The following is a 14629-nucleotide window of genomic DNA, read 5'->3' as shown; positions in this document are numbered from 1 at the left end:
GTCAAGGACCAGGGTGCACAGCCTCAGAAAAGAAGGATGTTCCTTTAGAACAGAGATGAATAGGAACTTCTTTATCAAGGGAGTGATAACACTGTGGAATTCACTGCTAACTGACAGCTATGGAGCCAATTCCATAAGACCATAAGACATGGGAGCAGAATTAAGCCATTTGGTCCATCGAGTCTGTTCCACCATCTAATCATGGTTGATACTTTTTCCCCTCCTCAGCCCCATTCTCTACCTTCTCCTCATAACCTTTGATGCCGTGTCCAATCAAGAACTTATCAAGCTCTGCCCTAAATACACCCAACGACCTGGCATTCACAGCTGCTTGTGGTAATGAATTCGACAAGTATTCCACCTTCTGGTTAAAGAAATTTCTCCGCATCTCTGCTTTAAATGGATGCTCTTCAATCCTGAGTTTGTGCCCTCTTGTCCTAAAATCTCCAACCATGGGAAATATCTTATCCAAATTTACCATGTCTAGGCCTTGCAACATTCAAAATGTCTCAGTGAGCTGCCCCTTTATCTTTCTAAATTCAAGTGACTACAGACCTAGAGCTATCAAACGTTCCTCATATGATAACCCTTTCATTGCAGGTGATGCAGGTGGATGCTTCCCTGGTATCATGGATTCTTGATTACCTGACTGGCAGACCACAGTACGTGTGCTTGCAGCACTGTGTGTCTGACAGAGTGACCAGCAGCACTGGTGCTCCACAGGGGACTGTCTTGTCTCCCTTTCTCTTCACCATTTACACCTCGGACTTCAACTACCGCACAGAGTCCTGTCATCTTCAGAAGTTTTCTGATGACTCTGCCATAGTTGGATGCATCAGCAAGGGAGATGAGGCTGAGTACAGGGCTACGGTAGGAAACTTTGTCACATGGTGTGAGCAGAATTATCTGCATCTTAATGTGAAAAAGACTAAGGAGCTGGTGGTAGACCTGAGGAGAGCTAAGGTACCGGTGACCCCTGTTTCCATCCAGGGGGTCAGTATGGACATGGTGGAGGATTACAAATACCTGGGGATACGAATTGACAGTAAACTGGACTGGTCTAAGCACACTGAGGCTGTTCTCAAGAAGGGTCAGAGCCATCTCTATTTCCTGAGGAGACTGAAGTCCTTTAACATCTGCCGGATGATGCTGAGGATGTTCTACGAGTCTGTGATGGCCAGTGCTATCATGTTTGTTGTTGTGTGCTGGGGCAGCAGGCTGAGGGTAGCAGACACCAACAGAATCAACAAACTCATTCGTAAGGCTAGTGATGTTGTAGGGATGGAACTGGACTCTTTCACGGTGGTGTCTGAAAAGAGGATGCTGTCTAAGTTGCATGCCATCTTGGTCAATGTCTCCCATCCACTACATAATGTACTGGTTGGGCACAGGAGTACATTCAGCCAGAGACTCATTCCTCCAAGATGCAGCACAGAGCGTCATAGGAAGTCATTCCTGCCTGTGGCCATCAAACTTTACAACTCTTCCCTTGGAGGGTCAGACACCCTGAGCTGATAGGCTGGTCCTGGACTTATTTCATAATGTACTGGCATAATTTACACATTAATATTTAACTATTTATGGTTCTATTACTATTTATTATTTATGGTGCAACTATAATGAAAACCAGTTTCCCCCGGGATCAATAAAGTATGACTATGACTATGACTATGACTATGACTACTATTTCTGGAATCATCCTTATGAACCTCCTCTGAACTGTCTCCAATACCAGCACATCTTTTCATAGACAAGGAACCCAAAACTGTTAACAATACTCAAGGTGAGGTCTCACCATTGCCTTATAATGCCTCAGCATCACATCCTTGCTCTTGTATTCTCAACCTCTTGAAATGAATGCTAACACTGCATTTGCCTTCCTCACCACTGACTTTTAGGGTGTTCTGCACAAGGACTCCTAAGTCCCTTTGCCGTTCAGATTTTTGGATTTTCTCCCCATTTAGAAAATGGTCTGCATATATATTTCTACTATCGAAGTGCATGACCATATATTTCCAACATTGTATTTAACCTCCTACTTTCTTGTCCATTCTCCTAATCTGTCTAAGTCCTCCTGCAGTCTACCTCTTTCCTCAGCACTACCTGCCCTTCCACCAATCTTCGCATCATCTGTAAACATGACAACAAAACCATTTATTCCATCATCTAAGTCATTGATATACAGTATAAAAAGTAGCAGTCCCATCACCAACCCCTGCAGAACACTACTAGTTACTGGCAGCCAACCAGGAAAGGACCCTTTTATTCCCACTCGCTGTCTCCTACCAATCAGTCAATTCTCTAACTATGTTAGTAACTTTCCTGTAATACAATGGGCTCTTAACTTGGTAAGCAGCCTCATGTATGGCACCTTGTCAAAGGCCTTCTGACAGACCAAATATACAACAGCCACTGTATCCCCTTTATCTATCCTACTTGTAATCTCCTTCAAGAATTCCAACAGGCTTGTTGGGCAAAATTTTCCCTGAAAGAAACCATGCTGACTGAGTCCTATCTTGTCCTGTGTCACCAAGTAGTCCATAAGCTCATCCTTAAGAATTGATTCCAATATCTTCCCAACCACTGAGGTCAGGCTAACTGGTCTATAATTTCGTTTCTGCTGCTTTCCTCCTTTCTGAATGACTGGAGTGAGATTTGCAATTTTCCAGTCCTCTGAAACCATGCCAGAGTTCAATGATTTTTGAAAGATCATTATTAATGCCTCCATAATCTCCAATGCTACCGCTTTCAGTACCCTGGCCCAGGTTCAGAACCCTGGTTCATCTGGTTCAGATGACTTATGACTTTCATCTTTTTGAGCGTCTTCTCCCCTCTTATAGTAACTACACTGACTTCTCTTCTCTCACACCCTTCAGCACCTGGCACACTGCTAGTGTCTTTCACAGTGAAGACTGATGCAAAGTGAAGTGGATTCAGAATTGGCTCAACGATAGTTGGATACTGCACATGAACTGAAGCGTCCTCGGGATTGCACTGTTGCAAGAAACATAAGGTTGTTACAGTAACACACATCAAAGTTGCTGTGAACGCAGCAGGCCAGGCAGTATCTCTGGGAAGTGGTACAGTCGATGCTTCAGGCCAAGACCCTTCATCAGGACTAATTGAAGGAAGAAACTACTGACTGGTCAAGGACAGGGGAAGCAGACAAACCGGTTGTCTTTGTTTCCCCCATTTTTATGGACTCTGAACTGATCCTTGCTCTTGGATAATCTAATCAGAACAACTGAATGTGGACATGGGAAGTTTCAGGTAATGATCTTTTGAACCTGAGACTATTCTCAAACAAATAGCCATTTGTTCTGTAAAGGCTCTGAACCGATTCTTGATTCTGGACAATCTAATCAGAGCAATAAACCTGAGAACGTTCTCAGAGGAGTAGCTACTTGTTATGTAAAATGCCAGACCTACCAAAGAAGCAATCTGTAATCTCGTTAGGCTCTGCCTGGGTTGCCTCATTTAACTGGTTTGGACCAGCCAGAGTGTAAAGGCTCAAATACACAGGCTGGGATGGGCAGAACCATGAAACGACGTTGGTTGTAGCCCTGTACAATGACCGGTAAGAAAGTGACCCAGGTAGGTTATGTGACCTTGAGCCAATGGGATGGAGATCCAATGGTTCAATTGATGAGGAACAGTATAAGACTCAGGGGCGATAACTCTCGAGGAGCCAGAGACCAACCATCTCGGATAAGGAGGACGCCACGGACAAGTGGAGATCGGGACCATGAGGAACGCCTGGTCAGCGGAGACTCCTTTCCCGGGTAATACCTTTCCTCTTTATTGACTGTTCATGGAGTGTCAGGGGTACTAGTAGGGAGCACGGGTAGATAAAAGTGTGAACCCATGTGCTTTGTAGTTGAAATAATAAAAGTTACTTGTCAGTAACTACAGATTCCCTGTGCCTCACTGATCATTTTTACAAGGAGTGATTTCTGTAACAGAATTGGCATCCCTGGGTGGGTTCGAGGATAAATCTTTTTGTTCAGAGGGAGATTTGAGTCGGATCTCGTGGGTGAGTTACAGTGATCTGGGGCTGGGTATTTAGTGGTTACTAACCCAGGATGATGAATTCAGGAAATTCTGCAAGTCCAAGGGACTTGGATTGTTTTGATTGGAGGGGACACCTCCAGAAATACGTGTTGGGGAAGTGGCCACAGTACGAGGAGTTTGTGGGTTACCCTGGCTGTGAAGGGGAAACTGCTGGTGATGCTCTGTGGAGAATTGCCCAAGGGAAGCTGTCGAGCAGGAAGTTTAAACAATTACAAAAAAACAGTAGCAGTTGGGTGTTTAATTGAGGATTTGATAGAATTACAACAAAATGTTAAAGCGGAACAGCACAGATTAGACTTGGAAAATGAATGTTGGCAAAAAGCTGAAGCCGAACGAGAGAGGTTAAACGGAGAACAGAAAAGCAGACATCCCACCTCTCCCGGAAGTTCCGGGAGTCTCCCGCATATTAATAGTGGCTCCCTGATGCCCACAAATTATATACAATATCACGGAAATCAATTTTTCTGAGAGAGAGTGCTCGAGAGACAGCGAACGAGAGTAAGAGCGAGAAAGCAAGCACGAGTGAGAGAGCAAAAGTGAGAAAACAAGCCCGAGAGCGAGCGCGGGTGAGAGTGGCCACGAGCGAGAGAGAGCGAGCGCAAAAGAGAGCGAGCGAGAGCAAGACCACAAGCGAGAGAGTTCCAAAAAAAGTCAGAGTGGCGGAGTGTTCCAAAAAAAGAAAATATAAAACGTACGTCACCCCAGACTACCCTAAAGTGTACCCCTGCCTAATAGGGGTCAAAAATCATGACAGTGTTGCTCGCTGCACTGTTTGCAACAGTGACTTTTCTTTGCCCATGGTGGGTTAAAATGTAAAAGACATGTTGAGGTGAGTTTAACAGGTGTCATTCATTCATTAACATAGCTAACGTTATTTAAACTAGCTGGCTAGCTGCTAAGGAGCTACTCTAATGCACACATCCCACCTCTCCCAGAACTTCCGGGAGTCTCTCGCAAATTGATGATGCTACCTCCCTGAAATGAGTTTTTGCAGGGTGGGATGTCTGCAAAAGGCTCCAAAAGGAGGTAGAAACCTATTGAGAAAGAGTTACTGATTTACAGGGTCAGAGAGGTGTGGGCTTGATGCACATGAACCATTTCAGTTGAAGTGTGAGAAATTACTTACAGACAAAAGTAAACTAGAGGAAGCAGCTGAACAAGTGAAGGATGAAGTGGAAGGATTAAGGAAACAGTGCAGTGATTTAAAGACGGCTTTGAATGTGATTCAGAAATCAGCACAGGAAAGGAAGAGTAACAGTGGTGATCATGCAAAGTGTTTAAAGCACATTCAATAGCTGCAGGACCAACTTGCTGCACAGTGAGGAATAATATGTGCTTTTGGATCTGATAAAGGAGAGGAAGGTGAATATGGAGACACTGATTGGAATGATTTAGCAGATGAAGCTACTAGATACGGTTACAATAATTACAAAGCACCATTTCCCGAGGAACTCCCACCGACACACTACCAACGGGATATAGTGCGACCATCTGCACAATAAAACAGAATTTAGTACAACAAGGGGTACTGAGGCCAGTTGCCTCCACTAATAACTCACCCATATGGCCATTGAGGAAACCAGATGGTAGTTGGAGACTGACAATAGACTATCGAGAGCTGAATGAAGTAACTTCGTTAACAGCCCCACCTGTAGCAACTTGCCGGGAACAGCGGTCAAACAGAATGAAAGAGCACAATGAATCACAATGGGTCACAGTTTGAGGATAAAGGGGAAGCCTTTTAGGACCGAGATTAGGAAAAACTTCTTCACACAGAGAGTGGTGAATCTGTGGAATTCTCTGCTACAGGAAACAGTTGAGGCCAGTTCATTGGCTATATTTAAGAGGGAGTTAGATATGGCCCTTGTGGCTAAAAGGGATCAGGGGTTATGGAGGGAAGGCTGGTACAGGGTTCTGAGTTGGATGATCAGCCATGATCATACTGAATGGCGGTGCAGGCTGAAAGGGCTGAATGGCCTACTCCTGCACCTATTTTCTATGTTTCTATGAATCACAGTTTGTGACATGAATAATGGACTTTGGTCAATCCCACTAGAAAGAAAGTGTCAATACAAGTTTGCATTAACCTTTTGGGAACAACAGTATACATGGACTGTCCTACCACAGGGGTTCTATAATTCCCCATCTATATTTCACCAACGCTTATTTGAAGGGTTAAAATGGTTTTCAAAACCCGAGTGCCTGGTACAATATGTAGATCTACTCCTGCGTCTGAAACCAAGCAGGAACATTATCAGCTATTGACAGAACTGTTGCAATTATTATTTGCATTGGGACTAAACGTAAACCTTAAAAAGGCACACGTAATGAAACAAGAGCTAGCAACTCGGCTTCGTAAAAATAAGAAAGCCTGCTAAAAAAAAAACGCCATCATGACGGCATCCTGATGACTCCACTCGGAGTTAAGGGCTTTCTTCTTCTTCTTCTATGATTGCACATGCAACAGAATCAGCAGTGTAGCATATGTGGTTAGCCACACAGAACATTTTCCGCCAGGGTCAGTCATACACTCTGACAGTACGTACGTCTGTAACAGCCTTACAGAACATTTAGAAACATAGAAACATAGAAAATAGGTGCAGGAGTAGGCCATTCGGCCCTTCGAGCCTGCACCGCCATTTATTATGATCATGGCTGATCATCCAACTCAGAACCCCGCCCCAGCCTTCCCTCCATATCCCCTGATCCCCATAGCCACAAGGGCCATATCTAACTCCCTCTTAAATATAGCCAATGAACTGGCCTCAACTGTTTCCTGTGGCAGAGAATTCCACAGATTCACCACTCTCTGTGTGAAGAAGTTTTTCCTAATCTCGGTCCTAAAAGGCTTCCCCTCTATCCTCAAACTGTGACCCCTTGTTCTGGACTTCCCCAACATCGGGAACAATCTTCCTGCATCTAGCCTGTCTAATCCCTTTAGGATTTTATACGTTTCAATCAGATCCCCCCTCAATCTTCTAAATTCCAACGAGTACAAGCCCAGTTCATCCGGTTTTTCTTCATATGAAAGTCCTGCCATCCCAGGAATCAATCTGGTGAACCTTCTTTGTACTCCCTCTATGACAAGGATGTCTTTCCTCAGATTAGGGGACCAAAACTGCACACAATACTCCAGACAACAGGAATTCTGCAGATGCTGGAAATTCAAGCAACATACATCAAAGTTGCTGGTGAACGCAGCAGGCCAAGCAGCATCTATAGGAAGAGGCGCAGTGGACGTTTCAGGCCGAGACCCTTCGTCAGGACTAACTGAAGGAAGAGTGAGTAAGGGATTTGAAAGCTGGAGGGGGAGGGGGAGATGCAATACTCCAGGTGTGGTCTCACCAAGGCCTTGTACAACTGCAGTAGTACCTCCCTGCTCCTGTACTCGAATCCTCTTGCTATAAATGCCAGCATACCATTCACCTTTTTCACCGCCTGCTGTACCTGCATGCCCACTTTCAATGGGTCTCGTTGCACCTCCCCTTTTCCTAATCGGCCACCATTCAGATAATAATCTGTTTTCCTATTTTTGCCACCAAAGTGGATAACTTCACACATATCCACATTAAATTGCATCTGCCATGAATTTGCCCACTCACCCAACCTATCCAAGTCACTCTGCATCCTCTTAGCATCCTCCTCACAGCTAACACTGCCACCCAGCTTCGTGTCATCCGCAAACTTGGAGATGCTGCATTTAAATCCCTCATCCAAGTCATTAATATATATTGTAAACAACTGGGGTCCCAGCACTGAGCCTTGCGGTACCCCACTAGTCACCGCCTGCCATTCTGAAAAGGTCCCGTTTATTCCCACTCTTTGCTTCCTGTTTGCTAATCAATTCTCTATCCACATCAATACCTTACCCCCAATACCGTGTGCTTTAAGTTTGCACACCAATCTCCTGTGTGGGACCTTGTCAAAAGCCTTTTGAAAATCCAAATATACCACATCCACTGGTTCTCCCCATCCACTCTACTAGTTACATCCTCAAAAAATTCTATGAGATTTGTCAGACATGATTTTCCTTTCACAAATCCATGCTGACTTTGTCCGATGATTTCACCGCTTTCCAAATGTGCTGTTATCACATCTTTGATAACTGACTCCAGCAGTTTCCCCACCACCGACGTTAGGCTAACCGGTCTATAATTCCCCGGTTTCTCTCTCCCTCCTTTTTTAAAAAGTGGGGTTACATTAGCTACCCTCCAATCCTCAGGAACTAGTCCAGAATCTAACGAGTTTTGAAAAATTATCACTAATGCATCCACTATTTCTTGGGCTACTTCCTTAAGCACTCTAGGATCCAGACCATCTGGCCCTGGGGATCTATCTGCCTTCAATCCCTTCAATTTACCTAACACCACTTCCCTACTAACATGTATTTCGCTCAGTTCCTCCATCTCACTGGACCCTCTGTCCCTTACTATTTCTGGAAGATTATTTATGTCCTCCTCAGTGAAGACAGAACCAAAGTAATTATTCAATTGGTCTGCCATGTCCTTGCTCCCCATAATCAATTCAGCTGTTTCTGTCCGTAGGGGACCTACATTTGTCTTTACCAGTCTTTTCCTTTTTACGTATCTATAAAAGCTTTTACAGTCAGTTTTTATGTTCCCTGCCAGTTTTCTCTCATAATCTTTTTTCCCCTTCCAAATTAAGCCCTTTGTCCTCCTCTGCTGAATTCTGAATTTCTCCCAGTCCTCAGGTGAGCCACTTTCTCTGGCTAATTTGTATGCTTCTTCTTTGGAATTGATACTATCCCTAATTTCTTTTGTCAGCCACGGGTGCACTACCTTCCTTGATTTATTCTTTTGCCAAACTGGGATGAACCATTGTTGTAGTTCATCCATGCAACCTTTAAATGCTTGCCATTGCATATCCACCGTCAATCCTTTAAGTGTTATTTGCCAGTCTATCTTAGCTAATTCACGTCTCATACCTTCAAAGTTACCCCTCTTTAAGTTCAGAACCTTTGTTTCTGAATTAACTATGTCACTCTCCATCTTAATGAAGAATTCCACCATATTATGGTCACTCTTACCCAAGGGGCCTCTCACGACAAGATTGCTAATTAACCCTTCCTCATTGCTCAAAACCCAGTCCAAAATAGCTTGCTCTCTAGTTGGTTCCTCGACATGTTGGTTCAAAAAACCATCCCGCATACATTCCAAGAAATCCTCTTCCTCAGCAGCTTTACCAATTTGGTTCACCCAATCTACATGTAGATTGAAGTCACCCATTATAACTGCTGTTCCTTTATTGCACACATTTCTAATTTCCTGTTTAATACCATCTCTGACCTCACTACTACTGTTAGGTGGCCTGTACACAACTCCCACCAGCGTCTTCTGCCCCTTAGTGTTACGCAGCTCTACCCATATCGATTCCACATCTTCCCGGCTTATGTCCTTCCTTTCTATTGCATTAATCTCTTCTTTAACCACTGTGGGTTTGTTTCAGCTGACAGGAAGCATCTGCTGCTTTATTACAATACATATTTGAAGATGCAAAGGGAAAAGAAAGCCCACTCTAAATTATCTCTTGAGGGAAATAGAAAGGCTGACGAATTCGTGAAGCAAAGTGCTTCATTTGGGCAGGAATGGCAGCCACAGATTGGCGAGATTGGGAGGCAGAAGGAAGAATACATTAAGGTTATGGATTTATCAGCAGAAAGAACAGAAGAAAGATAAAGAATTTTAAAAATTGATTATATGTGCAGGGTCTGAAATATACAAAGAGCACAAGAATGTCAAAGATGGAGTTTTCCTACATGAAGGAAAGCTTGTGGTTCCAGAGGGAGGAAGAAACCAAATGATCCAATGGTACCATGGGGACACCACGGGTGCGAATCCACCCTGGAAAGATCAAGGAAGTGGGCTGGTGTCCAAAGATAAAGGATGACGTGGAACATTATGTCAAAAATTGTTTGATATATCTCAATAGAAATGTAAAGAAAGGAGCCTTTCAACACACCAGACAATGGAAGGGCCTGGGACTAATTTGCAGATAGATTATGTTGGTCCTTTACCACTCACCTCAGGAGGGTACAAATATATTCTGGTAGTAATAGATACCTTTACAAAGTAGGTGGAAGCTTTCCTGGTTAAGACAAACACAGCAAAGGCCACTGCAAAAATCTTATTGGAAAGGATATTCACTCACTAGGGACTACGCCAGAGTATCAAATCGGATCAAGGCACACATTTCACAGACCAGATAATGCAAGATGTCATGATACTTTAAGGGATCAATCAGAGATTTCATATACTCTATAGACCACAGTCTCATGGAATTGTGGAGAGGATGAATCAAACACTATAAAAAATTATTGCAAAAATGGTGCAGCAACATGGAACATCATAGCAACAACAGGAAGTTTTGCCCTATGTACTGATGATAATAAAGGAATACAGTGCCATCTTCTACAGGTTATGCCCCTTATAAGCTCATGACCAGAATTGAGATAAGACGAATAGAGGAGCTGATAGGATTAGATTTGTCAGATCCTGAAACCATAGACCACAAGACCATAAGACATAGGAACAGAATTAGGCCATCTGGCCCATCAGGTCTGGTCTGCCATTCAATCATAGCTGATTTTTTTTTCTATCTCCTCCTCAACCCCAGTTCCTGGCTTTCTCCCCGTAACCTTTGATGACATGTCCAATCAAGAGCCTGTCAATCTCTGCCTTAAATATAACCATTGACCTGGCCTCCACAACAAATTCCACAAATTCCACAAATTCATCACTCTTTTGCTAAAGAAATTTATCCGCATCTCTGTTTTGAAAGGGTGCCCCTCTATTCTGAGGCTATGCCCTCTTGTCTTCCCACCATGGGAAACAGCCTTTCCACATCTACTCTGTCTAGGCCTTTCAACATTCTCTCCTGAGAGAAATAGAAAGGCCGACGAATTGGTGAAGCAAGGTGCTTTATTTGGGCAGGAGTGGCAGCCACAAATTGGCAAAATTGGGTGGCAAAAGGTTCAGTGAGATCCCACCCTCCCCCCCCCCCACATCCTTCTGAATTCCGGCGAGTACTGACCCAGGGCCATCAAACGTTCCTCATATGATAATCCTTTCATTCCTGGAATCATCCTTGTGAACCTCTTCTGGACCTTCTCCAATGCCAGCACATCTTTTCTGAGATGAGGGGCCCAAAACTGTTCACAATACTCAAGGTGAGGCCTCACCATTGTCTTATAAAGCCTCAGCATCACATCCTTGCTCTTGTATTCTAGACCTCTTAAAGTGAATGCTAACATGGCATTTGCCTTCCTCACCATTCAGGGTGTTCTACACAAGGGCTCCCAAGTCCCTCTGCATCTCAGATTCCAGTATTTTCTCCCGGTTTAGAAAATAGTCCACACATTTATTTCTACTACCAAAGTGCATGACCATGCATTTTCCAACATTGTATTTCATTTGCCACTTTCTTGCCCATTTTCCTTATCTGTCTAAGTCCTTGTACATCTTACTTGTTTCCTCAACACTACCTGCGCCTCCAACAATCTTCATATCATCTGCAAACTTGGCAAAAAAGCCATCTATTCCATCATCTAGATTATTTACATACAGCATAAAAAAAGTGGTCCCAACAGCAACCCCTGAAGAACACCACTAGTCACTGGCCGCCAACCAGAAGAGGATCATTTTATTCCCACTTGCTGCCTCCTACCAATCAGCCAGCGCTTTGACCATGTTAGTAACTTTCCTGTAATACCATGGGCTCTGAGCTTGGTAAGCAACCTCATGAGTGGCATCTTGTCAAAGGCCATCTGAAAGTCCAAATATACAACATTCACTGCATCCCCTCTATCTATCATACTTGTAATCTCCTCAAAGAATTCCAACAGGTTCGTCGGGCAGGATTTTCCCTGAAGGAAACTATGCTGACTTTGTATTATCTTGTCCTGTGTCACCAAGTACTCCATCACCTCTTCCTTAACAATTGACTCCAACACCTTCCCAGCCACTGAGGTCAGGCTAACTGGTCTATAATTTATTTTCTGCTGCCTTCCTCCTTTCTTAAAAGAGGAGCAACATTTGCAATTTTCCAGTCCTCAGGCAACATGCCAGACTCCAAAGATTTTTGAAAGCTCCCTAATCACCTCCGGTTCATTACATAACACACAAACCAGTATAGCTGCTCCCCTAGTAAGCTTAACAACAAACTGCTCTAAACAGCTATCTCTTAGGCCTTCAACAAACTCACTCTCTTGAGATCTATTACTAGCCTAATTTTCCCAATCTACCTGCATGTTAAAATCTCCCATGACTACCATAACATTACCCTTTTGACTCGCCTTTTCTAATTCCTGTTGGGAAAGATGGGATTGTGTCAGTAAAATGGGTACCACAATTGGTAGATACAGTGAAGGAGGCCAATTATGTGGTAACCCACCGAATAGGAAAGAAGTAGCAACAGAGTAAAGCCTATTTTGACTCAAAAGTCAGTCCCATAGAAAGAGTGATAATTAGAATAAACCAACCCACCTTATCTTAAAATCTAACGTTCGCAGGGTCCTATGAAATTGTAGACAAAACAAGTCCATCAGTGTACAAAGTACTGACTTCTCCAGATAAAAGCTGAAGCTGGTTGATATGGGGTTAACAGGAATGTTAACACCATTGGCATGTAACAATTGATGCATATGATAGCCCTGATTTGGGAGACTTGCGGATGGAACAACTGTTCCAAGAAGATGGGGACAGGTCTTATCACGGGGGTGATTTTCAGTTCCCTCATCCTGAGAACCAGGGGAGTTTTGTCAAAAAATCAAAGAGGAAGAAAATATGCCAGTGCTTGTTCATCCTATCCCGAAACAAAATTGGGTGAGGAAAAATGGATGCCTTGAATCCAAAAATAATTGAGAGTCCAGATCAGATGGTCTAGAAAAACAAAAATGGACTTAAAATAATTTAAGATTTAAACTGGAAATAAGAGCAGATATTACCCTTGTGTGTTACAGGTTTAACTCAACATGAAGCGAATAATGTATTTTGTTGCAATGGAATTAACCATGACTGGGGCCATGGTCAGTCTTGTTCCAGAGCAAGAACAGCGGACAAACATGTCAACAGTGATATCATGGCTTGGAAAACACTCAGTGAGCAAAAAAACATATCTTCTCAATGGAAATAGAAATGGAGGAGTCAAATTTGTATTATACACAGTAATGAAGGAGAACTTCAAGATCCAATGCACTGATACAGATGAGTATCTGTGGGACTATGTTGTTACTGAGTTGCCACCAATTCCTCACTTAACTGCAGACTGGACACGTGTTGTGGAGGAGGCAAGGGAGATCATCCATCAATGGAATGAACACACTAAAGTTATTAAAACTCATGCTGGTAAGGCAAATGAAATACTGAGTGACCCAGGCTTTTGGAGTAAGGTTTGGAATTGGGGGCCAAATGTTCAATTACATCCATGGGTAAGAATAGTACCATATGATGCTGTAATACTAATTTAATGTACCCTGATAATTGTGTTGCTCAATGAATATCAACTGAAAAGATGGAAGGCTGAAATGCTGGCAAAAATTGAGGATAATACTCTCATGAAACAGCAGACATGATTGTCAGTATAAAGTGGTGAATTTAATTAGTAAATGTTAATATTATTTCTACAATGTAAGTGTTGCACACCTACTGGGGTTCCATGGCTGTCCTATGGAGCGTCAACTGAAGCAGAGGAGGATGATGATCCTAAGATAAATATCTTTGGATCAAAAGGAGGGAGATGTTGGCCAGAAGTAACGGACAAGCCAATTGTTTTGTTTCCCCGCAATTTGTGGACACCGAACTGATTCTTGTTGTTGGATAATCTAATCAGAGCAACTGAACGTGGACACAGGAACCTTCAGGTAATGATCTGCTAAAACTGAGACCATTATAAGAGGAGTAGCTACTTGTTATGTAAGCTGTCAGACCTACCAAAGAAATAATCTGTAATCTCAGATGCTGCCTGGGTTGCCTCATTTAACTGGTGTGGACCAGCCAGAGTGTAAAGGATCAAATACACAAGTCCGGGGTGGGCAGAACCATGAAATGATGTTGGCTGTAGCTCCTGTACAGTGACCAGTAAGAAGGTGACCCAGGTAGGTCATGTGACCTTGAGCTAATGGGATGGAGATCCAATGGTTCAAATGGTGAGGAACGGTGTAAGACTCAGGAGATCCATACACACAGGGGCGATAACTCTCCAGCAGCCAGAGAGCAACCATTGCAGATACGGAGGACCCCATGGACAGGAGGAGATTGGGACCACGAGGAACTCCTGGCCACCCCAGATTCCTTTCCCAGGTAATACCATTCCTCTTCATTGACTGTGCATGGAATATCAGTGGTTCTAGTGGGGAGCACACAGGTAGATAAGAGTGTGAACCCACCTGCTTTTTACTTGAAATAATAAAAGTTATTTGTCGGTAACTGCAGATTTTCTACGAGTCACTGAGCATTATTATAAGGGGGTGATTCTTGTAACAATTGTCACGTGTACTGAGCTACAGAGAAAAACTTGTTCATCCACAAAAGATTTGCCAAAA

At 43.4% G+C, this 14629-nt stretch overlaps 1 protein-coding gene across 2 annotated transcripts in view; it reads right to left on the bottom strand.

Annotated features, from left to right (window-relative positions):
• Positions 1-14629, bottom strand: part of LOC134350035 (uncharacterized) — a 71455-nt gene that overhangs the window by 30410 nt on the left and 26416 nt on the right. The gene's annotated exons all lie outside the window — the stretch shown is intronic.

Source organism: Mobula hypostoma, chromosome 8 (genome assembly GCF_963921235.1).
Source record: "Mobula hypostoma chromosome 8, sMobHyp1.1, whole genome shotgun sequence".
Classification (NCBI taxonomy): Eukaryota; Metazoa; Chordata; class Chondrichthyes; order Myliobatiformes; family Myliobatidae; genus Mobula; species Mobula hypostoma.
This window is presented reverse-complemented; position numbering and strand designations above follow the sequence as displayed.